This window comes from Amblyomma americanum, chromosome 6, assembly GCF_052857255.1.
Source record: "Amblyomma americanum isolate KBUSLIRL-KWMA chromosome 6, ASM5285725v1, whole genome shotgun sequence".
NCBI classification, from domain to species: domain Eukaryota; kingdom Metazoa; phylum Arthropoda; class Arachnida; order Ixodida; family Ixodidae; genus Amblyomma; species Amblyomma americanum.
Window position 1 is genome coordinate 175,527,395 of NC_135502.1, and position 24,632 is coordinate 175,552,026.

Consider the following 24,632-nt stretch of genomic DNA (forward strand, 5'->3'; position numbering starts at 1 on the left):
AGGTCTAGCTTTCATGGTGCGCGCATCGCTGACGTTTTTGTTTTGCCTCAATTGGACCGCTTCGCTCACGAACTCGGTACTAAACAAGCGGTTCTCGCTGTTGAAGCGCCCTTTTATGCTGCCCTTGGTGCAGGTCTAGCTTTCATGGTGCGCGCATCGCTGGACGTTTTTGTTTTGCTGCAATTGGACCGCTTCGCTCACGAACTCGGTACTAAACAAGCGGTTCTCGCTGTTGAAGTGCCCTTTTATGCTGCTCGTGGTGCAGGTCTAGCTTTCATGGTGCGCGCATCGCTGACGTTTTTGTTTTGCTGCAATTGGACCGCTTCGCTCACGAACTCGGTACTAAACAGGCGGTTCTCGCTGTGGATGCGTCCTTTTATGCTGCTCGTGGTGCGGGTCTAGCTTTCATGGTGCCGCATCGCTGGACGTATTTTTTTTTGCTGCAATTGGACCGCTTCGCTCACGAACCCGGTACTAAACAAGCGGTTCTCGCTGTTGAAGCGCCCGTTTATGCAGCTCGTGGTGCAGGTCTAGCTTTCATGGTGCGCGCATCGCTGGACGTATTTGTTTTGTTGCAATTGGACCCCTTCGCTCACGAACTCGGTACTAAACAGGCGGTTCTCGCGGTTGATGCGCCCTTTTTTGCTGCTCGTGGTGCAGGTCAAGCTTTCACGGTGCGCGCATCGCTGGATGTGTTTGTTTTGTCGCAATTGGACCCCTTCGCTCACGACCTCGGTACTAAACAAGCGGTTCTCGCTGTTGAAGCGCCCGTTTATGCAGCTCATGGTGCAGGTCTAGCTTTCATGGTGCGCGCATCGCTGGACGTATTTGTTTTGTTGCAATTGGACCCCTTCACTCACGAACTCGGTACTAAACAGGCGGTTCTCGCTGTTGATGCGCCCGTTTATGCTGCTCATGGCGCAGGTCTAGCTTTCATGGTGCGCGCATCGCTGGACGTATTTGTTTTGTTGCAATTGGACCCCTTCGCTCACGAACTTGGTACTAAATAAGCGGTTCTCGCTGTTGAAGCGCCCGTTTATGCAGCTCGTGGTGCAGGTCTAGCTTTCATGGTGCGCGCATCGCTGGATGTGTTTGTTTTGTTGCAATTGGACCCCTTCGCTCTCGAACTCGGTACTAAACAGGTGGTTCTCGCTGTTGAAGCGCCCGTTTATGCAGCTCGTGGTGCAGGTCTAGCATTCATGGTGCGCGCATCGCTGGATGTATTTGTTTTGTTGCAATTGGACCCCTTCGCTCACGATCTCGGTACTAAACAGGCGGTTCTCGCTGTTGATGCGCCCTTTTTTGCTGCTCGTGGTGCAGGTCTAGCTTTCATGGTGCGCGCATCGCTGGATGTGTTTGTTTTGTTGCAATTGGACCCCTTCGCTCACGAACTCGGTACTAAACAAGCGGTTCTCGCTGTTGAAGCGCCCGTTTATGCAGCTCGTGGTGCAGGTCTAGCTTTCATGGTGCGCGCATCGCTGGACGTATTTGTTTTGTTGCAATTGGACCCCTTCGCTCACGAACTCGGTACTAAACAGGCGGTTCTCGCTGTTGATGCGCCCTTTTTTGCTGCTCGTGGTGCAGGTCTAGCTTTCACGGTGCGCGCATCGCTGGATGTGTTTGTTTTGTCGCATTTGGACCCCTTCGCTCACGAACTCGGTACTAAACAAGCGGTTCTCGCTGTTGAAGCGCCCGTTTATGCAGCTCGTGGTGCAGGTCTAGCTTTCATGGTGCGCGCATCGCTGGACGTATTTGTTTTGTTGCAATTGGACCCCTTCACTCACGAACCTGGTACTGAACAGGCGGTTCTCGCTGTTGATGCGCCCGTTTATGCTGCTCATGGTGCAGGTCTAGCTTTCATGGTGTGCGCATCGCTGGACGTATTTGTTTTGTTGCAATTGGACCCCTTCGCTCACGAACTCGGTACTAAACAGGCGGTTCTCGCTGTTGATGCGCCCGTTTATGCTGCTCGTGGTGCAGGTCTAGCTTTCATGGTGCGCGCATCGCTGGACGTTTTTGTTTTGCTGCAATTGGACCCCTTCGCTCACGAACTCGGTACTAAACAGGCGGTTCTCGCTGTGGATGCGTCCGTTTATGCTGCTCGTGGTGCGGGTCTAGCTTTCATGGTGCGCGCATCGCTGGACGTATTTTTTTTGTTGCAATTGGACCCCTTCACTCACGAACTCGGTACTAAACAGGCGGTTCTCGCTGTGGATGCGCCCGTTTATGCTGCTCGTGGTGCAGGTCAAGCTTTCATGGTGTGCGCATCGCTGGACGTATTTGTTTAGTTGCAATTGGACCCCTTCGCTCACGAACTCGGTACTAAACAGGCGGTTCTCGCTGTTGATGCGCCCGTTTATGCTGCTCGTGGTGCAGGTCTAGCTTTCATGGTGCGCGCATCGCTGACGTTTTTGTTTTGCCTCAATTGGACCGCTTCGCTCACGAACTCGGTACTAAACAAGCGGTTCTCGCTGTTGAAGCGCCCTTTTATGCTGCCCTTGGTGCAGGTCTAGCTTTCATGGTGCGCGCATCGCTGGACGTTTTTGTTTTGCTGCAATTGGACCGCTTCGCTCACGAACTCGGTACTAAACAAGCGGTTCTCGCTGTTGAAGTGCCCTTTTATGCTGCTCGTGGTGCAGGTCTAGCTTTCATGGTGCGCGCATCGCTGACGTTTTTGTTTTGCTGCAATTGGACCGCTTCGCTCACGAACTCGGTACTAAACAGGCGGTTCTCGCTGTGGATGCGTCCTTTTATGCTGCTCGTGGTGCGGGTCTAGCTTTCATGGTGCCGCATCGCTGGACGTATTTTTTTTTGCTGCAATTGGACCGCTTCGCTCACGAACCCGGTACTAAACAAGCGGTTCTCGCTGTTGAAGCGCCCGTTTATGCAGCTCGTGGTGCAGGTCTAGCTTTCATGGTGCGCGCATCGCTGGACGTATTTGTTTTGTTGCAATTGGACCCCTTCGCTCACGAACTCGGTACTAAACAGGCGGTTCTCGCGGTTGATGCGCCCTTTTTTGCTGCTCGTGGTGCAGGTCAAGCTTTCACGGTGCGCGCATCGCTGGATGTGTTTGTTTTGTCGCAATTGGACCCCTTCGCTCACGACCTCGGTACTAAACAAGCGGTTCTCGCTGTTGAAGCGCCCGTTTATGCAGCTCATGGTGCAGGTCTAGCTTTCATGGTGCGCGCATCGCTGGACGTATTTGTTTTGTTGCAATTGGACCCCTTCACTCACGAACTCGGTACTAAACAGGCGGTTCTCGCTGTTGATGCGCCCGTTTATGCTGCTCATGGCGCAGGTCTAGCTTTCATGGTGCGCGCATCGCTGGACGTATTTGTTTTGTTGCAATTGGACCCCTTCGCTCACGAACTCGGTACTAATCAGGCGGTTCTCGCTGTTGATGCGCCCGTTTATGCTGCTCGTGGTGCAGGTCTAGCTTTCATGGTGTGCGCATCGCTGGACGTATTTGTTTCTTTGCAATTGGACCCCTTCGCTCACGAACTCGGTACTAAACAGGCGGTTCTCGCTGTTGATGCGCCCTTTTTTGCTGCTCGTGGTGCAGGTCTAGCTTTCATGGTGCGCGCATCGCTGACGTTTTTGTTTTGCTGCAATTAGACCGCTTCGCTATCGAACTCGGTACTAAACAAGCGGTTCTCGCTGTTGAAGCGCCCGTTTATGCAGCTCGTGGTGCAGGTCTAGCTTTCATGGTGCGCGCATCGCTGGACGTATTTGTTTTGTTGCAATTGGACCCCTTCGCTCACGAACTCGGTACTAAACAGGCGGTTCTCGCTGTTGATGCGCCCCTTTTTGCTGCTCGTGGTGCAGGTCTAGCTTTCACGGTGCGCGCATCGCTGGATGTGTTTGTTTTGTCGCATTTGGACCCCTTCGCTCACGAACTCGGTACTAAACAAGCGGTTCTCGCTGTTGAAGCGCCCGTTTATGCAGCTCGTGGTGCAGGTCTAGCTTTCATGGTGCGCGCATCGCTGGACGTATTTGTTTTGTTGCAATTGGACCCCTTCACTCACGAACCTGGTACTGAACAGGCGGTTCTCGCTGTTGATGCGCCCGTTTATGCTGCTCATGGTGCAGGTCTAGCTTTCATGGTGTGCGCATCGCTGGACGTATTTGTTTTGTTGCAATTGGACCCCTTCGCTCACGAACTCGGTACTAAACAGGCGGTTCTCGCTGTTGATGCGCCCGTTTATGCTGCTCGTGGTGCAGGTCTAGCTTTCATGGTGCGCGCATCGCTGGACGTTTTTGTTTTGCTGCAATTGGACCCCTTCGCTCACGAACTCGGTACTAAACAGGCGGTTCTCGCTGTGGATGCGTCCGTTTATGCTGCTCGTGGTGCGGGTCTAGCTTTCATGGTGCGCGCATCGCTGGACGTATTTTTTTTGTTGCAATTGGACCCCTTCACTCACGAACTCGGTACTAAACAGGCGGTTCTCGCTGTGGATGCGCCCGTTTATGCTGCTCGTGGTGCAGGTCAAGCTTTCATGGTGTGCGCATCGCTGGACGTATTTGTTTAGTTGCAATTGGACCCCTTCGCTCACGAACTCGGTACTAAACAGGCGGTTCTCGCTGTTGATGCGCCCGTTTATGCTGCTCGTGGTGCAGGTCTAGCTTTCATGGTGCGCGCATCGCTGACGTTTTTGTTTTGCCTCAATTGGACCGCTTCGCTCACGAACTCGGTACTAAACAAGCGGTTCTCGCTGTTGAAGCGCCCTTTTATGCTGCCCTTGGTGCAGGTCTAGCTTTCATGGTGCGCGCATCGCTGGACGTTTTTGTTTTGCTGCAATTGGACCGCTTCGCTCACGAACTCGGTACTAAACAAGCGGTTCTCGCTGTTGAAGTGCCCTTTTATGCTGCTCGTGGTGCAGGTCTAGCTTTCATGGTGCGCGCATCGCTGACGTTTTTGTTTTGCTGCAATTGGACCGCTTCGCTCACGAACTCGGTACTAAACAGGCGGTTCTCGCTGTGGATGCGTCCTTTTATGCTGCTCGTGGTGCGGGTCTAGCTTTCATGGTGCCGCATCGCTGGACGTATTTTTTTTTGCTGCAATTGGACCGCTTCGCTCACGAACCCGGTACTAAACAAGCGGTTCTCGCTGTTGAAGCGCCCGTTTATGCAGCTCGTGGTGCAGGTCTAGCTTTCATGGTGCGCGCATCGCTGGACGTATTTGTTTTGTTGCAATTGGACCCCTTCGCTCACGAACTCGGTACTAAACAGGCGGTTCTCGCGGTTGATGCGCCCTTTTTTGCTGCTCGTGGTGCAGGTCAAGCTTTCACGGTGCGCGCATCGCTGGATGTGTTTGTTTTGTCGCAATTGGACCCCTTCGCTCACGACCTCGGTACTAAACAAGCGGTTCTCGCTGTTGAAGCGCCCGTTTATGCAGCTCATGGTGCAGGTCTAGCTTTCATGGTGCGCGCATCGCTGGACGTATTTGTTTTGTTGCAATTGGACCCCTTCACTCACGAACTCGGTACTAAACAGGCGGTTCTCGCTGTTGATGCGCCCGTTTATGCTGCTCATGGCGCAGGTCTAGCTTTCATGGTGCGCGCATCGCTGGACGTATTTGTTTTGTTGCAATTGGACCCCTTCGCTCACGAACTCGGTACTAATCAGGCGGTTCTCGCTGTTGATGCGCCCGTTTATGCTGCTCGTGGTGCAGGTCTAGCTTTCATGGTGTGCGCATCGCTGGACGTATTTGTTTCTTTGCAATTGGACCCCTTCGCTCACGAACTCGGTACTAAACAGGCGGTTCTCGCTGTTGATGCGCCCTTTTTTGCTGCTCGTGGTGCAGGTCTAGCTTTCATGGTGCGCGCATCACTGGATGTGTTTGTTTTGTTGCAATTGGACCCCTTCGCTCACGAACTCGGTACTAAACAGGCGGTTCTCGCTGTTGATTCTCCCTTTTATGCTGCTCGTGGTGCAGGTCTAGCTTTCATGGTGCGCGCATCGCTGGACGTTTTTGTTTTGCTGCAATTGGACCGCTTCGCTATCGAACTCGGTACTAAACAGGCGGTTCTCGCTGTTGAAGCGCCCTTTTATGCTGCTCGTGGTGCAGGTCTAGCTTTCATGGTGCGCGCATCGCTGGACGTTTTTGTTTTGCTGCAATTGGACCGCTTCGCTATCGAACTCGGTACTAAACAGGCGGTTCTCGCTGTTGAAGCGCCCTTTTATGCTGCTCGGGGTGCGGGTCTAGCTTTCATGGTGCGCGCATCGCTGGACGTTTTTGTTTTGCTGCAATTGGACCGCTTCGCTCACGAACTCGGTACTAAACAAGCGGTTCTCGCTGTTGAAGCGCCCTTTTATGCTGCTCGTGGTGCAGGTCTAGCTTTCATGGTGCGCGCATCGCTGACGTTTTTGTTTTGCTGCAATTGGACCGCTTCGCTATCGAACTCGGTACTAAACAGGCGGTTCTCGCTGTTGAAGCGCCCGTTTATGCTGCTCGTGGTGCGGGTCTAGCTTTCACGGTGCGCGCATCGCAGAACGTATTTGTTTTGTTGCAATTGGACCCCTTCGCTCACGAACTCGGTACTAAACAGGCGGTTCTCGCTGTTGAGGCGCCCTTTTTTGCTGCTCGTGGTGCAGGTCTAGCTTTCACGGTGCGCGCATCGCTGGATGTGTTTGTTTTGTCGCAATTGGACCCCTTCGCTCACGAACTCGGTACTAAACAAGCGGTTCTCGCTGTTGAAGCGCCCGTTTATGCAGCTCATGGTGCAGGTCTAGCTTTCATGGTGCGCGCATCGCTGGACGTATTTGTTTTGTTGCAATTGGACCCCTTCACTCACGAACTCGGTACTAAACAGGCGGTTCTCGCTGTTGATGCGCCCGTTTATGCTGCTCATGGTGCAGGTCTAGCTTTCATGGTGTGCGCATCGCTGGACGTATTTGTTTTGTTGCAATTGGACCCCTTCGCTCACGAACTCTGTACTAAACAGGCGGTTCTCGCTGTTGATGCGCCCGTTTATGCTGCTCGTGGTGCAGGTCTAGCTTTCATGGTGCGCGCATCGCTGGACGTTTTTGTTTTGCTGCAATTGGACCCCTTCGCTCACGAACTCGGTACTAAACAGGCGGTTCTCGCTGTGGATGCGTCCGTTTATGCTGCTCGTGGTGCGGATCTAGCTTTCATGGTGCGCGCATCGCTGGACGTATTTTTTTTGTTGCAATTGGACCCCTTCACTCACGAACTCGGTACTAAACAGCGGTTCTCGCTGTGGATGCGCCCGTTTATGCTGCTCGTGGTGCAGGTCTAGCTTTCATGGTGTGCGCATCGCTGGACGTATTTGTTTTGTTGCAATTGGACCCCTTCGCTCACGAACTCGGTACTAAACAGGCGGTTCTCGCTGTTGATGCGCCCGTTTATGCTGCTCGTGGTGCAGGTCTAGCTTTCATGGTGCGCGCATCGCTGGACGTTTTTGTTTTGCTGCAATTGGACCCCTTCGCTCACGAACTCGGTACTAAACAGGCGGTTCTCGCTGTGGATGCGTCCTTTTATGCTGCTCGTGGTGCGGGTCTAGCTTTCATGGTGCCGCATCGCTGGACGTATTTTTTTTTGCTGCAATTGGACCGCTTCGCTCACGAACCCGGTACTAAACAAGCGGTTCTCGCTGTTGAAGCGCCCGTTTATGCAGCTCGTGGTGCAGGTCTAGCTTTCATGGTGCGCGCATCGCTGGACGTATTTGTTTTGTTGCAATCGGACCCCTTCACTCACGAATTCGGTACTAAACAGGCGGTTCTCTCTATTGAAGCGCCCGTTGATGCTGCTCGTGGTGCGGGTCTAGCGTTCATGGTGCGCGCATCGCTGGACGTATTTTTTTGCTGCAATTGGACCGCTTCGCTCTGGAACTCGGTACTAAACAGGCGGTCCTCGCTGTTGAAGCACCCGTTTATGCTGCTCGTGGTGCGGGTCTAGCTTTCATGGTGCGCGCATCGCTGGACGTATTTGTTTTGCTGCAATTGGACCGCTTCGCTCACGAACTCGGTACTAAACAGGCGGTTCTCGCTGTTGAAGCGTCCGTTTATGCTGCTCGTGATGCGGGTCTAGCTTTCACGGTGCGCGCATCGCTGGATGTGTTTGTTTTGTTGCAATTGGACCCCTTCGCTCTCGAACTCGGTACTAAACAGGCGGTTCTCGCTGTTGAAGCGCCCGTTTATGCAGCTCGTGGTGCAGGTCTAGCATTCATGGTGCGCGCATCGCTGGATGTATTTGTTTTGTTGCAATTGGACCCCTTCGCTCACGAACTCGGTACTAATCAGGCGGTTCTCGCTGTTGATGCGCCCGTTTATGCTGCTCGTGGTGCAGGTCTAGCTTTCATGGTGTGCGCATCGCTGGACGTATTTGTTTCTTTGCAATTGGACCCCTTCGCTCACGAACTCGGTACTAAACAGGCGGTTCTCGCTGTTGATTCTCCCTTTTATGCTGCTCGTGGTGCAGGTCTAGCTTTCATGGTGCGCGCATCGCTGGACGTTTTTGTTTTGCTGCAATTGGAACGCTTCGCTATCGAAGTCGGTACTAAACAGGCGGTTCTCGCTGTTGAAGCGCCCTTTTATGCTGCTCGTGGTGCAGGTCTAGCTTTCATGGTGCGCGCATCGCTGGACGTTTTTGTTTTGCTGCAATTGGACCGCTTCGCTCACGAACTCGGTACTAAACAAGCGGTTCTCGCTGTTGAAGCGCCCTTTTATGCTGCTCGTGGTGCAGGTCTAGCTTTCATGGTGCGCGCATCGCTGACGTTTTTGTTTTGCTGCAATTAGACCGCTTCGCTATCGAACTCGGTAATAAACAGGCGGTTCTCGCTGTTGAAGCGCCCGTTTATGCTGCTCGTGGTGCGGGTCTAGCTTTCACGGTGCGCGCATCGCAGAACGTATTTGTTTTGTTGCAATTGGACCCCTTCGCTCACGAACTCGGTACTAAACAGGCGGTTCTCGCTGTTGAGGCGCCCTTTTTTGCTGCTCGTGGTGCAGGTCTAGCTTTCATGGTGCGCGCATCGCTGGATGTGTTTGTTTTGCTCCAATTGGACCCCTTCGCTCACGAACTCGGTACTAAATAAGCGGTTCTCGCTGTTGAAGCGCCCGTTTATGCAGCTCGTGGTGCAGGTCTAGCTTTCATGGTGCGCGCATCGCTGGATGTGTTTGTTTTGTTGCAATTGGACCCCTTCGCTCTCGAACTCGGTACTAAACAGGCGGTTCTCGCTGTTGAAGCGCCCGTTTATGCAGCTCGTGGTGCAGGTCTAGCATTCATGGTGCGCGCATCGCTGGATGTATTTGTTTTGTTGCAATTGGACCCCTTCGCTCACCAACTCGGTACTAATCAGGCGGTTCTCGCTGTTGATGCGCCCGTTTATGCTGCTCGTGGTGCATGTCTAGCTTTCATGGTGTGCGCATCGCTGGACGTATTTGTTTTTTTGCAATTGGACCCCTTCGCTCACGAACTCGGTACTAAACAGGCGGTTCTCGCTGTTGATGCGCCCTTTTTTGCTGCTCGTGGTGCAGGTCTAGCTTTCATGGTGCGCGCATCACTGCATGTGTTTGTTTTGTCGCAATTGGACCCCTTCGCTCACGAACTCGGTACTAAACAAGCGGTTCTCGCTGTTGAAGCGCCCGTTTATGCAGCTCGTGGTGCAGGTCTAGCTTTCATGGTGCGCGCATTGCTGGCCGTATTGGTTTTGTTGCAATTGGACCCCTTCGCTCACGAACTCGGTACTAAACAGGTGGTTCTCGCTATTGAAGGGCCCGTTGATGCTGCTCGTGGTGCAGGTCTAGCTTTCATGGTGTGCGCATCGCTGGACGTATTTGTTTTGTTGCAATTGGACCCCTTCGCTCACGAACTCGGTACTAAACAGGCGGTTCTCGCAGTTGATGCGCCCGTTTATGCTGCTCGTGGTGCGGGTCTAGCTTTCATGGTGCGCGCATCGCTGGACGTTTTTGTTTTGCTGCAATTGGACCGCTTCGGTCACGAACTGGGTACTAAACAGGCGGTTTTCGCTTTTGAAGCGACCGTGTATGCTGCTCGTTGTGCAGAACTAGCATTCATGGTGCGCGCATCGCTGGACGTATTTGTTTTGTTGCAATTGGACCCCTTCACTCACGAACTCGGTACTAAACAGGCGGTTCTCGCAGTTGATGCGCCCGTTTATGCTGCTCGTGGTGCGGGTCTAGCTTTCATGGTGCGCGCATCGCTGGACGTTTTTGTTTTGCTGCAATTGGACCGCTTCGGTCACGAACTGGGTACTAAACAGGCGGTTTTCGCTTTTGAAGCGACCGTGTATGCTGCTCGTTGTGCAGAACTAGCTTTCATGGTGCGCGCATCGCTGGACGTATTTGTTTTGTTCAATTGGAACCCTTCGCTCACAAACTCGGTACTAAACAGGCGGTTCTCTCTATTGAAGCGCCCGTTGATGCTGCTCGTGGTGCGGGTCTAGCTTTCATGGCGCACGCATCGCTGGACGTATTTTTTTTGCTGCTATTGGACCGCTTCGCTCTGGAACTCGGTACTAAACAGGCGGTTCTCGCCGTTGAAGCGCCCCTTTATACTGCTCGTGGTGCGGGTCTAGCTTTCACGGTGCGCGCATCGCTGGACGTATTTGTTTTGTTGCAATTGGACCCCTTCGCTCACGATCTCGGTACTAAACAGGCGGTTCTCGCTGTTGATGCGCCCTTTTTTGCTGCTCGTGGTGCAGGTCTAGCTTTCATGGTGCGCGCATCGCTGGATGTGTTTGTTTTGTTGCAATTGGACCCCTTCGCTCACGAACTCGGTACTAAACAAGCGGTTCTCGCTGTTGAAGCGCCCGTTTATGCAGCTCGTGGTGCAGGTCTAGCTTTCATGGTGCGCGCATCGCTGGACGTATTTGTTTTGTTGCAATTGGACCCCTTCGCTCACGAACTCGGTACTAAACAGGCGGTTCTCGCTGTTGATGCGCCCTTTTTTGCTGCTCGTGGTGCAGGTCTAGCTTTCACGGTGCGCGCATCGCTGGATGTGTTTGTTTTGTCGCAATTGGACCCCTTCGCTCACGAACTCGGTACTAAACAAGCGGTTCTCGCTGTTGAAGCGCCCGTTTATGCAGCTCGTGGTGCAGGTCTAGCTTTCATGGTGCGCGCATCGCTGGACGTATTTGTTTTGTTGCAATTGGACCCCTTCACTCACGAACTTGGTACTAAACAGGCGGTTCTCGCTGTTGATGCGCCCGTTTATGCTGCTCATGGTGCAGGTCTAGCTTTCATGGTGTGCGCATCGCTGCACGTATTTGTTTTGTTGCAATTGGACCCCTTCGCTCACGAACTCGGTACTAAACAGGCGGTTCTCGCTGTTGATGCGCCCGTTTATGCTGCTCGTGGTGCAGGTCTAGCTTTCATGGTGCGCGCATCGCTGGACGTTTTTGTTTTGCTGCAATTGGACCCCTTCGCTCACGAACTCGGTACTAAACAGGCGGTTCTCGCTGTGGATGCGTCCGTTTATGCTGCTCGTGGTGCGGGTCTAGCTTTCATGGTGCGCGCATCGCTGGACGTATTTTTTTTTGTTGCAATTGGACCCCTTCACTCACGAACTCGGTACTAAACAGGCGGTTCTCGCTGTGGATGCGCCCGTTTATGCTGCTCGTGGTGCAGGTCTAGCTTTCATGGTGTGCGCATCGCTGGACGTTTTTGTTTTGCTGCAATTGGACCGCTTCGCTCACGAACTCGGTACTAAACAAGCGGTTCTCACTGTTGAAGTGCCCTTTTATGCTGCTCGTGGTGCAGGTCTAGCTTTCATGGTGTGCGCATCGCTGGACGTTTTTGTTTTGCTGCAATTGGACCCCTTCGCTCACGAACTCGGTACTAAACAGGCGGTTCTCGCTGTGGATGCGTCCGTTTATGCTGCTCGTGGTGCGGGTCTAGCTTTCATGGTGCGCGCATCGCTGGACGTATTTTTTTTTGTTGCAATTGGACCCCTTCACTCACGAACTCGGTACTAAACAGGCGGTTCTCGCTGTGGATGCGCCCGTTTATGCTGCTCGTGGTGCAGGTCTAGCTTTCATGGTGTGCGCATCGCTGGACGTTTTTGTTTTGCTGCAATTGGACCCCTTCGCTCACGAACTCGGTACTAAACAGGCGGTTCTCGCTGTGGATGCGTCCGTTTATGCTGCTCGTGGTGCGGGTCTAGCTTTCATGGTGCGCGCATCGCTGGACGTATTTTTTTTGTTGCAATTGGACCCCTTCACTCACGAACTCGGTACTAAACAAGCGGTTCTCGCTGTTGAAGCGCCCTTTTATGCTGCCCTTGGTGCAGGTCTAGCTTTCATGGTGCGCGCATCGCTGGACGTTTTTGTTTTGCTGCAATTGGACCGCTTCGCTCACGAACTCGGTACTAAACAAGCGGTTCTCACTGTTGAAGTGCCCTTTTATGCTGCTCGTGGTGCAGGTCTAGCTTTCATGGTGCGCGCATCGCTGACGTTTTTGTTTTGCTGCAATTGGACCGCTTCGCTCACGAACTCGGTACTAAACAGGCGGTTCTCGCTGTGGATGCGTCCTTTTATGCTGCTCGTGGTGCGGGTCTAGCTTTCATGGTGCCGCATCGCTGGACGTATTTTTTTTTTGCTGCAATTGGACCGCTTCGCTCACGAACCCGGTACTAAACAAGCGGTTCTCGCTGTTGAAGCGCCCGTTTATGCAGCTCGTGGTGCAGGTCTAGCTTTCATGGTGCGCGCATCGCTGGACGTATTTGTTTTGTTGCAATTGGACCCCTTCGCTCACGAACTCGGTACTAAACAGGCGGTTCTCGCGGTTGATGCGCCCTTTTTTGCTGCTCGTGGTGCAGGTCAAGCTTTCACGGTGCGCGCATCGCTGGATGTGTTTGTTTTGTCGCAATTGGACCCCTTCGCTCACGAACTCGGTACTAAACAAGCGGTTCTCGCTGTTGAAACGCCCGTTTATGCAGCTCATGGTGCATGTCTAGCTTTCATGGTGCGCGCATCGCTGGACGTATTTGTTTTGTTGCAATTGGACCCCTTCACTCACGAACTCGGTACTAAACAGGCGGTTCTCGCTGTTGATGCGCCCGTTTATGCTGCTCATGGTGCAGGTCTAGCTTTCATGGTGTGCGCATCGCTGGACGTATTTGTTTTGTTGCAATTGGACCCCTTCGCTCACGAACTCTGTACTAAACAGGCGGTTCTCGCTGTTGATGCGCCCGTTTATGCTGCTCGTGGTGCAGGTCTAGCTTTCATGGTGCGCGCATCGCTGGACGTTTTTGTTTTGCTGCAATTGGACCCCTTCGCTCACGAACTCGGTACTAAACAGGCGGTTCTCGCTGTGGATGCGTCCGTGTATGCTGCTCGTGGTGCGGATCTAGCTTTCATGGTGCGCGCATCGCTGGACGTATTTTTTTTGTTGCAATTGGACCCCTTCACTCACGAACTCGGTACTAAACAGCGGTTCTCGCTGTGGATGCGCCCGTTTATGCTGCTCGTGGTGCAGGTCTAGCTTTCATGGTGTGCGCATCGCTGGACGTATTTGTTTTGTTGCAATTGGACCCCTTCGCTCACGAACTCGGTACTAAACAGGCGGTTCTCGCTGTTGATGCGCCCGTTTATGCTGCTCGTGGTGCAGGTCTAGCTTTCATGGTGCGCGCATCGCTGGACGTTTTTGTTTTGCTGCAATTGGACCCCTTCGCTCACGAACTCGGTACTAAACAGGCGGTTCTCGCTGTGGTTGCGTCCTTTTATGCTGCTCGTGGTGCGGGTTTACCTTTCATGGTGCCGCATCGCTGGACGTATTTTTTTTTGCTGCAATTGGACCGCTTCGCTCACGAACCCGGTACTAAACAAGCAGTTCTCGCTGTTGAAGCGCCCGTTTATGCAGCTCGTGGTGCAGGTCTAGCTTTCATGGTGCGCGCATCGCTGGACGTATTTGTTTTGTTGCAATTGGACCCCTTCACTCACGAATTCGGTACTAAACAGGCGGTTCTCTCTATTGAAGCGCCCGTTGATGCTGCTCGTGGTGCGGGTCTAGCGTTCATGGTGCGCGCATCGCTGGACGTATTTTTTTGCTGCAATTGGACCGCTTCGCTCTGGAACTCGGTACTAAACAGGCGGTCCTCGCTGTTGAAGCACCCGTTTATGCTGCTCGTGGTGCGGGTCTAGCTTTCATGGTGCGCGCATCGCTGGACGTATTTGTTTTGCTGCAATTGGACCGCTTCGCTCACGAACTCGGTACTAAACAGGCGGTTCTCGCTGTTGAAGCGTCCGTTTATGCTGCTCGTGATGCGGGTCTAGCTTTCACGGTGCGCGCATCGCTGGATGTGTTTGTTTTGTTGCAATTGGACCCCTTCGCTCTCGAACTCGGTACTAAACAGGCGGTTCTCGCTGTTGAAGCGCCCGTTTATGCAGCTCGTGGTGCAGGTCTAGCATTCATGGTGCGCGCATCGCTGGATGTATTTGTTTTGTTGCAATTGGACCCCTTCGCTCACGAACTCGGTACTAATCAGGCGGTTCTCGCTGTTGATGCGCCCGTTTATGCTGCTCGTGGTGCAGGTCTAGCTTTCATGGTGTGCGCATCGCTGGACGTATTTGTTTCTTTGCAATTGGACCCCTTCGCTCACGAACTCGGTACTAAACAGGCGGTTCTCGCTGTTGATTCTCCCTTTTATGCTGCTCGTGGTGCAGGTCTAGCTTTCATGGTGCGCGCATCGCTGGACGTTTTTGTTTTGCTGCAATTGGAACGCTTCGCTATCGAAGTCGGTACTAAACAGGCGGTTCTTGCTGTTGAAGCGCCCTTTTATGCTGCTCGTGGTGCAGGTCTAGCTTTCATGGTGCGCGCATCGCTGGACGTTTTTGTTTTGCTCCAATTGGACCGCTTCGCTATCGAACTCGGTACTAAACAGGCGGTTCTCGCTGTTGAAGCGCCTTTTTATGCTGCTCGTGGTGCGGGTCTAGCTTTCATGGTGCGCGCATCGCTGGACGTTTTTGTTTTGCTGCAATTGGACCGCTTCGCTCACGAACTCGGTACTAAACAAGCGGTTCTCGCTGTTGAAGCGCCCTTTTATGCTGCTCGTGGTGCAGGTCTAGCTTTCACGGTGCGCGCATCGCTGACGTTTTTGTTTTGCCTCAATTGGACCGCTTCGCTCACGAACTCGGTACTAATCAAGCGGTTCTCGCTGTTGAAGCGCCGTTTTATGCTGCTCTTGGTGCAGGTCTAGCTTTCATGGTGCGCGCATCGCTGGACGTTTTTGTTTTGCTGCAATTGGACCGCTTCGCTCACGAACTCGGTACTAAACAAGCGGTTCTCGCTGTTGAAGCGCCCTTTTATGCTGCTCGTGGTGCAGGTCTAGCTTTCATGGTGCGCGCATCGCTGACGTTTTTGTTTTGCTGCAATTGGACCGCTTCGCTATCGAACTCGGTAATAAACAGGCGGTTCTCGCTGTTGAAGCGCCCGTTTATGCTGCTCGTGGTGCGGGTCTAGCTTTCACGGTGCGCGCATCGCAGAACGTATTTGTTTTGTTGCAATTGGACCCCTTCGCTCACGAACTCGGTACTAAACAGGCGGTTCTCGCTGTTGAGGCGCCCTTTTTTGCTGCTCGTGGTGCATATCTAGCTTTCATGGTGCGCGCATCGCTGGATGTGTTTGTTTTGCTCCAATTGGACCCCTTCGCTCACGAACTCGGTAATAAATAAGCGGTTCTCGCTGTTGAAGCGCCCGTTTATGCAGCTCGTGGTGCAGGTCTAGCTTTCATGGTGCGCGCATCGCTGGATGTGTTTGTTTTGTTGCAATTGGACCCCTTCGCTCTCGAACTCGGTACTAAACAGGCGGTTCTCGCTGTTGAAGCGCCCGTTTATGCAGCTCGTGGTGCAGGTCTAGCATTCATGGTGCGCGCATCGCTGGATGTATTTGTTTTGTTGCAATTGGGCCCCTTCGCTCACGAACTCGGTACTAATCAGGCGGTTCTCGCTGTTGATGCGCCCGTTTATGCTGCTCGTGGTGCATGTCTAGCTTTCATGGTGTGCGCATCGCTGGACGTATTTGTTTTTTTGCAATTGGACCCCTTCGCTCACGAACTCGGTACTAAACAGGCGGTTCTCGCTGTTGATGCGCCCTTTTTTGCTGCTCGTGGTGCAGGTCTAGCTTTCATGGTGCGCGCATCACTGCATGTGTTTGTTTTGTCGCAATTGGACCCCTTCGCTCACGAACTCGGTACTAAACAAGCGGTTCTCGCTGTTGAAGCGCCCGTTTATGCAGCTCGTGGTGCAGGTCTAGCTTTCATGGTGCGCGCATTGCTGGCCGTATTGGTTTTGTTGCAATTGGACCCCTTCGCTCACGAACTCGGTACTAAACAGGTGGTTCTCGCTATTGAAGGGCCCGTTGATGCTGCTCGTGGTGCAGGTCTAGCTTTCATGGTGTGCGCATCGCTGGACGTATTTGTTTTGTTGCAATTGGACCCCTTCGCTCACGAACTCGGTACTAAACAGGCGGTTCTCGCAGTTGATGCGCCCGTTTATGCTGCTCGTGGTGCGGGTCTAGCTTTCATGGTGCGCGCATCGCTGGACGTTTTTGTTTTGCTGCAATTGGACCGCTTCGGTCACGAACTGGGTACTAAACAGGCGGTTTTCGCTTTTGAAGCGACCGTGTATGCTGCTCGTTGTGCAGAACTAGCATTCATGGTGCGCGCATCGCTGGACGTATTTGTTTTGTTGCAATTGGACCCCTTCACTCACGAACTCGGTACTAAACAGGCGGTTCTCGCAGTTGATGCGCCCGTTTATGCTGCTCGTGGTGCGGGTCTAGCTTTCATGGTGCGCGCATCGCTGGACGTTTTTGTTTTGCTGCAATTGGACCGCTTCGGTCACGAACTGGGTACTAAACAGGCGGTTTTCGCTTTTGAAGCGACCGTGTATGCTGCTCGTTGTGCAGAACTAGCTTTCATGGTGCGCGCATCGCTGGACGTATTTGTTTTGTTCAATTGGAACCCTTCGCTCACAAACTCGGTACTAAACAGGCGGTTCTCTCTATTGAAGCGCCCGTTGATGCTGCTCGTGGTGCGGGTCTAGCTTTCATGGCGCGCGCATCGCTGGACGTATTTTTTTTTGCTGCTATTGGACCGCTTCACTCTGGAACTCGGTACTAAACAGGCGGTTCTCGCCGTTGAAGCGCCCCTTTATACTGCTCGTGGTGCGGGTCTGGCTTTCACGGTGCGCGCATCGCTGGACGTATTTGTTTTGTTGCAATTGGACCCCTTCGCTCACGATCTCGGTACTAAACAGGCGGTTCTCGCTGTTGATGCGCCCTTTTTTGCTGCTCGTGGTGCAGGTCTAGCTTTCATGGTGCGCGCATCGCTGGATGTGTTTGTTTTGTTGCAATTGGACCCCTTCGCTCACGAACTCGGTACTAAACAAGCGGTTCTCGCTGTTGAAGCGCCCGTTTATGCAGCTCGTGGTGCAGGTCTAGCTTTCATGGTGCGCGCATCGCTGGACGTATTTGTTTTGTTGCAATTGGACCCCTTCGCTCACGAACTCGGTACTAAACAGGCGGTTCTCGCTGTTGATGCGCCCTTTTTTGCTGCTCGTGGTGCAGGTCTAGCTTTCACGGTGCGCGCATCGCTGGATGTGTTTGTTTTGTCGCAATTGGACCCCTTCGCTCACGAACTCGGTACTAAACAAGCGGTTCTCGCTGTTGAAGCGCCCGTTTATGCAGCTCGTGGTGCAGGTCTAGCTTTCATGGTGCGCGCATCGCTGGACGTATTTGTTTTGTTGCAATTGGACCCCTTCACTCACGAACTTGGTACTAAACAGGCGGTTCTCGCTGTTGATGCGCCCGTTTATGCTGCTCATGGTGCAGGTCTAGCTTTCATGGTGTGCGCATCGCTGGACGTATTTGTTTTGTTGCAATTGGACCCCTTCGCTCACTAACTCGGTACTAAACAGGCGGTTCTCGCTGTTGATGCGCCCGTTTATGCTGCTCGTGGTGCAGGTCTAGCTTTCATGGTGCGCGCATCGCTGGACGTTTTTGTTTTGCTGCAATTGGACCCCTTCGCTCACGAACTCGGTAATAAACAGGCGGTTCTCGCTGTGGATGCGTCCGTTTATGCTGCTCGTGGTGCGGGTCTAGCTTTCATGGTGCGCGCATCGCTGGACGTATTTTTTTTTGTTGCAATTGGACCCCTTCACTCACGAACTCGGTACTAAACAGGCGGTTCTCGCTGTGGATGCGCCCGTTTATGCTGCTCGTGGTGCAGGTCTAGCTTTCATGGTGTGCGCATCGCTGGACGTATTTGTTTAGTTGCAATTGGACCCCTTCGCTCACGAACTCGGTACTAAACAGGCGGTTCTCGCTGTTGATGCGCCCGTTTATGCTGCTCATGGTGCAGGTCTAGCTTTCATGGTGCGCGCATTGCTGACGTTTTTGTTTTGCCTCAATTGGACCGCTTCGCTCACGAACTCGGTACTAAACAAGCGGTTCTCGCTGTTGAAGCGCCCTTTTATGCTGCCCTTGGTGCAGGTCTAGCTTTCATGGTGCGCGCATCGCTGGACGTTTTTGTTTTGCTGCAATTGGACCGCTTCGCTCACGAACTCGGTACTAAACAAGCGGTTCTCGCTGTTGAAGTGCCCTTTTATGCTGCTCGTGGTGCAGGTCTAGCTTTCATGGTGCGCGCATCGCTGACGTTTTTGTTTTGCTGCAATTGGACCGCTTCGCTCACGAACTCGGTACTAAACAGGCGGTTCTCGCTGTGGATGCGTCCTTTTATGCTGCTCGTGGTGCGGGTCTAGCTTTCATGGTGCCGCATCGCTGGACGTATTTTTTTTTTGCTGCAATTGGACCGCTTCGCTCACGAACCCGGTACTAAACAAGCGGTTCTCGCTGTTGAAGCGCCCGTTTATGCAGCTCGTGGTGCAGGTCTAGGTTTCATGGTGCGCGCATCGCTGGACGTATTTGTTTTGTTGCAATTGGACCCCTTCACTCACGAATTCGGTACTAAACAGGCGGTTCTCTCTATTGAAGCGCCCGTTGATGCTGCTCGTGGTGCGGGTCTAGCGTTCATGGTGCGCGCATCGCTGGACGTATTTTTTTGCTGCAATTGGACCGCTTCGCTCTGGAACTCGGTACTAAACAGGCGGTCCTCGCTGTTGAAGCACCCGTTTATGCTGCTCGTGGTGCGGGTCTAGCTTTCATGGTGCGCGCATCGCTGGACGTATTTGTTTTGCTGCAATTGGACCGCTTCGCTCACGAACTCGGTACTAAACAGGCGGTTCTCGCTGTTGAAGCGCCCGTTTATGCTGCTCGTGATGCGGGTCTAGCTTTCACGGTGCGCGCATCGCTGGATGTGTTTGTTTTGTTGCAATTGGACCCCTTCGCTCTCGAACTCGGTACTAAACAGGCGGTTCTCGCTGTTGAAGCGCCCGTTTATGCAGCTCGTGGTGCAGGTCTAGCATTCATGGTGCGCGCATCGCTGGATGTATTTGTTTTGTTGCAATTGGACCCCTTCGCTCACGAACTCGGTACTAATCAGGCGGTTCTCGCTGTTGATGCGCCCGTTTATGCTGCTCGTGGTGCAGGTCTAGCTTTCATGGTGTGCGCATCGCTGGACGTATTTGTTTCTTTGCAATTGGACCCCTTCGCTCACGAACTCGGTACTAAACAGGCGGTTCTCGCTGTTGATTCTCCCTTTTATGCTGCTCGTGGTGCAGGTCTAGCTTTCATGGTGCGCGCATCGCTGGACGTTTTTGTTTTGCTGCAATTGGACCGCTTCGCTATCAAAGTCGGTACTAAACAGGCGGTTCTCGCTGTTGAAGCGCCCTTTTATGCTGCTCGTGGTGCAGGTCTAGCTTTCATGGTGCGCGCATCGCTGGACGTTTTTGTTTTGCTGCAATTGGACCGCTTCGCTATCGAACTCGGTACTAAACAGGCGGTTCTCGCTGTTGAAGCGCCCTTTTATGCTGCTCGTGGTGCGGGTCTAGCTTTCATGGTGCGCGCATCGCTGGACGTTTTTGTTTTGCTGCAATTGGACCGCTTCGCTCACGAACTCGGTACTAAACAAGCGGTTCTCGCTGTTGAAGCGCCCTTTTTGCTGCTCGTGGTGCAGGTCTAGCTTTCATGGTGCGCGCATCGCTGACGTTTTTGTTTTGCCTCAATTGGACCACTTCGCTCACGAACTCGGTACTAAACAAGCGGTTCTCGCTGTTGAAGCGCCCTTTTATGCTGCTCTTGGTGCAGGTCTAGCTTTCATGGTGCGCGCATCGCTGGACGTTTTTGTTTTGCTGCAATTGGACCGCTTCGCTCACGAACTCGGTACTAAACAAGCGGTTCTCGCTGTTGAAGCGCCCTTTTATGCTGCTCGTGGTGCAGGTCTAGCTTTCATGGTGCGCGCATCGCTGACGTTTTTGTTTTGCTGCAATTGGACCGCTTCGCTATCGAACTCGGTAATAAACAGGCGGTTCTCGCTGTTGAAGCGCCCGTTTTTGCTGCTCGTGGTGCGGGTCTAGCTTTCACGGTGCGCGCATCGCAGAACGTATTTGTTTTGTTGCAATTGGACCCCTTCGCTCACGAACTCGGTACTAAACAGGCGGTTCTCGCTGTTGAGGCGCCCTTTTTTGCTGCTCGTGGTGCAGGTCTAGCTTTCATGGTGCGCGCATCGCTGGATGTGTTTGTTTTGCTCCAATTGGACCCCTTCGCTCACGAACTCGGTACTAAATAAGCGGTTCTCGCTGTTGAAGCGCCCGTTTATGCAGCTCGTGGTGCAGGTCTAGCTTTCATGGTGCGCGCATCGCTGGATGTGTTTGTTTTGTTGCAATTGGACCCCTTCGCTCACGAACTCGGTACTAATCAGGCGGTTCTCGCTGTTGATGCGCACGTTTATGCTGCTCGTGGTGCAGGTCTAGCTTTCATGGTGTGCGCATCGCTGGACGTATTTGTTTTTTTGCAATTGGACCCCTTCGCTCACGAACTCGGTACTAAACAGGCGGTTCTCGCTGTTGATGCGCCCTTTTTTGCTGCTCGTGGTGCAGGTCTAGCTTTCATGGTGCGCGCATCACTGGATGTGTTTGTTTTGTCGCAATTGGACCCCTTCGCTCACGAACTCGGTACTAAACAAGCGGTTCTCGCTGTTGAAGCGCCCGTTTATGCAGCTCGTGGTGCAGGTCTAGCTTTCATGGTGCGCGCATTGCTGGCCGTATTGGTTTTGTTGCAATTGGACCCCTTCGCTCACGATCTCGGTACTAAACAGGCGGTTCTCGCTGTTGATGCGCCCTTTTTTGCTGCTCGTGGTGCAGGTCTAGCTTTCATGGTGCGCGCATCGCTGGATGTGTTTGTTTTGTTGCAATTGGACCCCTTCGCTCACGAACTCGGTACTAAACAAGCGGTTCTCGCTGTTGAAGCGCCCGTTTATGCAGCTCGTGGTGCAGGTCTAGCTTTCATGGTGCGCGCATCGCTGGACGTATTTGTTTTGTTGCAATTGGACCCCTTCGCTCACGAACTCGGTACTAAACAGGCGGTTCTCGCTGTTGATGCGCCCTTTTTTGCTGCTCGTGGTGCAGGTCTAGCTTTCACGGTGCGCGCATCGCTGGATGTGTTTGTTTTGTCGCAATTGGACCCCTTCGCTCACGAACTCGGTACTAAACAAGCGGTTCTCGCTGTTGAAGCGCCCGTTTATGCAGCTCGTGGTGCAGGTCTAGCTTTCATGGTGCGCGCATCGCTGGACGTATTTGTTTTGTTGCAATTGGACCCCTTCACTCACGAACTTGGTACTAAACAGGCGGTTCTCGCTGTTGATGCGCCCGTTTATGCTGCTCATGGTGCAGGTCTAGCTTTCATGGTGTGCGCATCGCTGGACGTATTTGTTTTGTTGCAATTGGACCCCTTCGCTCACGAACTCGGTACTAAACAGGCGGTTCTCGCTGTTGATGCGCCCGTTTATGCTGCTCGTGGTGCAGGTCTAGCTTTCATGGTGCGCGCATCGCTGGACGTTTTTGTTTTGCTGCAATTGGACCCCTTCGCTCACGAACTCGGTAATAAACAGGCGGTTCTCGCTGTGGATGCGTCCGTTTATGCTGCTCGTGGTGCGGGTCTAGCTTTCATGGTGCGCGCATCGCTGGACGTATTTTTTTTTGTTGCAATTGGACCCCTTCACTCACGAACTCGGTACTAAACAGGCGGTTCTCGCTGTGGATGCGCCCGTTTATGCTGCTCGTGGTGCAGGTCTAGCTTTCATGGTGTGCGCATCGCTGGACGTATTTGTTTAGTTGCAATTGGACCCCTTCGCTCACGAACTCGGTACTAAACAGGCGGTTCTCGCTGTTGATGCGCCCGTTTATGCTGCTCATGGTGCAGGTCTAGCTTTCATGGTGCGCGCATTGCTGACGTTTTTGTTTTGCCTCAATTGGACCGCTTCGCTCACGAACTCGGTACTAAACAAGCGGTTCTCGCTGTTGAAGCGCCCTTTTATGCTGCCCTTGGTGCAGGTCTAGCTTTCATGGTGCGCGCATCGCTGGACGTTTTTGTTTTGCTGCAATTGGACCGCTTCGCTCACGAACTCGGTACTAAACAAGCGGTTCTCGCTGTTGAAGTGCCCTTTTATGCTGCTCGTGGTGCAGGTCTAGCTTTCATGGTGCGCGCATCGCTGACGTTTTTGTTTTGCTGCAATTGGACCGCTTCGCTCACGAACTCGGTACTAAACAGGCGGTTCTCGCTGTGGATGCGTCCTTTTATGCTGCTCGTGGTGCGGGTCTAGCTTTCATGGTGCCGCATCGCTGGACGTATTTTTTTTTTGCTGCAATTGGACCGCTTCGCTCACGAACCCGGTACTAAACAAGCGGTTCTCGCTGTTGAAGCGCCCGTTTATGCAGCTCGTGGTGCAGGTCTAGGTTTCATGGTGCGCGCATCGCTGGACGTATTTGTTTTGTTGCAATTGGACCCCTTCACTCACGAATTCGGTACTAAACAGGCGGTTCTCTCTATTGAAGCGCCCGTTGATGCTGCTCGTGGTGCGGGTCTAGCGTTCATGGTGCGCGCATCGCTGGACGTATTTTTTTGCTGCAATTGGACCGCTTCGCTCTGGAACTCGGTACTAAACAGGCGGTCCTCGCTGTTGAAGCACCCGTTTATGCTGCTCGTGGTGCGGGTCTAGCTTTCATGGTGCGCGCATCGCTGGACGTATTTGTTTTGCTGCAATTGGACCGCTTCGCTCACGAACTCGGTACTAAACAGGCGGTTCTCGCTGTTGAAGCGCCCGTTTATGCTGCTCGTGATGCGGGTCTAGCTTTCACGGTGCGCGCATCGCTGGATGTGTTTGTTTTGTTGCAATTGGACCCCTTCGCTCTCGAACTCGGTACTAAACAGGCGGTTCTCGCTGTTGAAGCGCCCGTTTATGCAGCTCGTGGTGCAGGTCTAGCATTCATGGTGCGCGCATCGCTGGATGTATTTGTTTTGTTGCAATTGGACCCCTTCGCTCACGAACTCGGTACTAATCAGGCGGTTCTCGCTGTTGATGCGCCCGTTTATGCTGCTCGTGGTGCAGGTCTAGCTTTCATGGTGTGCGCATCGCTGGACGTATTTGTTTCTTTGCAATTGGACCCCTTCGCTCACGAACTCGGTACTAAACAGGCGGTTCTCGCTGTTGATTCTCCCTTTTATGCTGCTCGTGGTGCAGGTCTAGCTTTCATGGTGCGCGCATCGCTGGACGTTTTTGTTTTGCTGCAATTGGACCGCTTCGCTATCAAAGTCGGTACTAAACAGGCGGTTCTCGCTGTTGAAGCGCCCTTTTATGCTGCTCGTGGTGCAGGTCTAGCTTTCATGGTGCGCGCATCGCTGGACGTTTTTGTTTTGCTGCAATTGGACCGCTTCGCTATCGAACTCGGTACTAAACAGGCGGTTCTCGCTGTTGAAGCGCCCTTTTATGCTGCTCGTGGTGCGGGTCTAGCTTTCATGGTGCGCGCATCGCTGGACGTTTTTGTTTTGCTGCAATTGGACCGCTTCGCTCACGAACTCGGTACTAAACAAGCGGTTCTCGCTGTTGAAGCGCCCTTTTTGCTGCTCGTGGTGCAGGTCTAGCTTTCATGGTGCGCGCATCGCTGACGTTTTTGTTTTGCCTCAATTGGACCACTTCGCTCACGAACTCGGTACTAAACAAGCGGTTCTCGCTGTTGAAGCGCCCTTTTATGCTGCTCTTGGTGCAGGTCTAGCTTTCATGGTGCGCGCATCGCTGGACGTTTTTGTTTTGCTGCAATTGGACCGCTTCGCTCACGAACTCGGTACTAAACAAGCGGTTCTCGCTGTTGAAGCGCCCTTTTATGCTGCTCGTGGTGCAGGTCTAGCTTTCATGGTGCGCGCATCGCTGACGTTTTTGTTTTGCTGCAATTGGACCGCTTCGCTATCGAACTCGGTAATAAACAGGCGGTTCTCGCTGTTGAAGCGCCCGTTTTTGCTGCTCGTGGTGCGGGTCTAGCTTTCACGGTGCGCGCATCGCAGAACGTATTTGTTTTGTTGCAATTGGACCCCTTCGCTCACGAACTCGGTACTAAACAGGCGGTTCTCGCTGTTGAGGCGCCCTTTTTTGCTGCTCGTGGTGCAGGTCTAGCTTTCATGGTGCGCGCATCGCTGGATGTGTTTGTTTTGCTCCAATTGGACCCCTTCGCTCACGAACTCGGTACTAAATAAGCGGTTCTCGCTGT